The following is a 2452-nucleotide window of genomic DNA, read 5'->3' on the forward strand; positions in this document are numbered from 1 at the left end:
TGCAGCCTTCCTATCAGCCACTGGAGACCGGACAGCCTCACGTCCTCACCCTGTCCTACCTTCTGCCGTTGTAGGGTGATTTCTTGGATTTCTCTCTAGTTGTATGGCTTGTTCATCTAGATCCTAGGCAATTTTTCCTTGCTGCTTGCTTCTTGTTTCCGTCACAACTTTGATTTGGTTGCCAAAGGGATAAACAGAGCCTCTCTCATCTATGCCATTCCCCTCCACCCCCCCGCCCCATCTATTGTATATTCTTATAATGGAATATAATATTAATATAACCTATAGAGACTTTTACAAAAATGAGATTGCATTATCCTGTTTTGGACTGTTATTTAAGAGATAGTATACATATTATCAGTCATTTTTTAAACTATCATTAAAAATAGGAATAAAAACTTTTATTATTTTCTTAATAAAAACATTTAATGTAGAAAAGTAAAAAAATATAGGTGATTTATAATGAAAAACAACTTTTAATATAACTGTTAATACAATAATATACACAGATACATTTTGATATTATCTTAGTCTATATTCTGAGCTTTTAAAAATGTGTGTACATATATATAAATGTATGTGTACATTTTTATAAACAATATTACATTTTAGATTCTGTTTTGTAATGCACATGAATTTTCAGTAAATGTTATCTATACCTTTTATGTCTATAGGCATCTAAATCATAATTCTTAATGACTGTGCAATAATCTCACTGTATAGTATATCATCATTTATTTACCAAATCCTTTATGTTGAATGGTAGGTAATTTTTATTTTTTTGCTATTATTTACATTGCCTCAATTGACCTTGCTGAACATATATGCTTCAACGCTTTTTCAGTTTCCGTAAAGTAAATTGTGAGGCTTTTGACAGAGTACCAAATTACTCTTGGAAAACTTGTACCAGCCGACACTCCTGCCAGCTGTTTTTGAAGCCTGTTTTCACACACACCACATGCTTACCACTCACTGCATTTTACAGCCAGAGTGTCTTTGACTGGAACTAATAGGAACAAGGAGGTGGTATGGGTTTAACATAGCTTGATTCTTTAACAAATCTTAATTCTCACTCACTAACTGAGGGCTTATGTTTCCTCATCTGTAAAAGGCAGATAATAACAATGCCCATCTCATATGGTTATCCTGAGGATTAAATGAGATGGTAGATATAATGCATTTAGGATGGTGTTTGGCACATAAAAAGCAGTAAATAATCATTAGCTGTTTTATTATATAGTTAAAATGATTGGCCTGATGGCATCTTGCTGGTTTGTATATTGTCACCTCTTAATTCAATTGTAGACAAAGATTTTTCTGTTGGATTCTTGTCATCTTTCAAAAAAATCATACTATATATATGTATGTCTATATATAGATTAGATATCTATTTTATATTCTAAAGCTTGTAACAACCCCAAACAGAAAAATTCCAACCTAAGATAGGAAATGTAACAGCACTGTAGAAACTAATTCAGCCTGCCCCATAGAATGAGCTCCTGAAATTAAACATCTTCCACAAAGCTAATTAATTTGAGCAAAGAAGAGCAGCTGGAGAGCATTTTCTTTGTAAAAGTTTAAATATCATAACAATACTTTATTTACAGAGCATAACTACAAACTCTAGGATCTAACCCATCACTCTAAGTACCCTGCAGCACATCTTTGAACAGCATGAGGTAGCTGAAAACTGCTGAGAAATAGCCAGTGGCAGACTCATCAGGCACAGAATTTTGTGCAGGTGGGTGACAGTTTTCACAGCAAATGCAAAACTAGGTCTCCAGTTGAAAATGTCAAAAAGAAACAGTAGTATTATCCTGGGATGCAATACTGGCAATACTGTATCTGATCTTGGGAGTGCCTGTCCACTCTGCATGGGTGCTCTCTTATCAGGAGCGTTGTCTCAGATGTGGGCAAAATGGAATACTTCAAAGAAAAGCAGCCAAGAGAACTGAAGTTCTATCAGTCAAGGAAGAGTAGAAAGAACCTAGAGCGCTCAGCTCTGAGAACAGATTTAAGACACAATATTGGACTTAGGATGGTTGAGGGATGAGACTTACCCCATCTCCTTGGTAGAAGCCAAACAAATGGACAGAAGCGACAAAGAGGCAGATTTTGGTTACTTGGGTTCAATGTAAAGACAGCTAAATTCGTACTAATAATGTAAATAGCTTTAAATATCCTTTAAATAGAGCCACACAAGCTGTAGTGTGTGTGTATGTGTATTTAATATTTATTCTTCTAAAGATGTAACATATTCAGGGGTTTCAAGGAATTTGTGGGTCTGGTAAATTGTGAGTCTTTTTATTCATTAATGGAAAGCTAGTCAGTTTTCTCATTTGAATGCAATCTCTCATTTCCTGAACACAGATATATTAGATCCCCTCCCTCTCCTCCTCTATTTCCTCCTTCCTTCCTTCCTTCCCTCCTTCTTTCCTTTCTTCCTTCCTTC

This window comes from Pteropus vampyrus, unplaced genomic scaffold (assembly GCF_000151845.1).
Source record: "Pteropus vampyrus isolate Shadow unplaced genomic scaffold, Pvam_2.0 Scaffold10, whole genome shotgun sequence".
Lineage (NCBI taxonomy): Eukaryota > Metazoa > Chordata > Mammalia > Chiroptera > Pteropodidae > Pteropus > Pteropus vampyrus.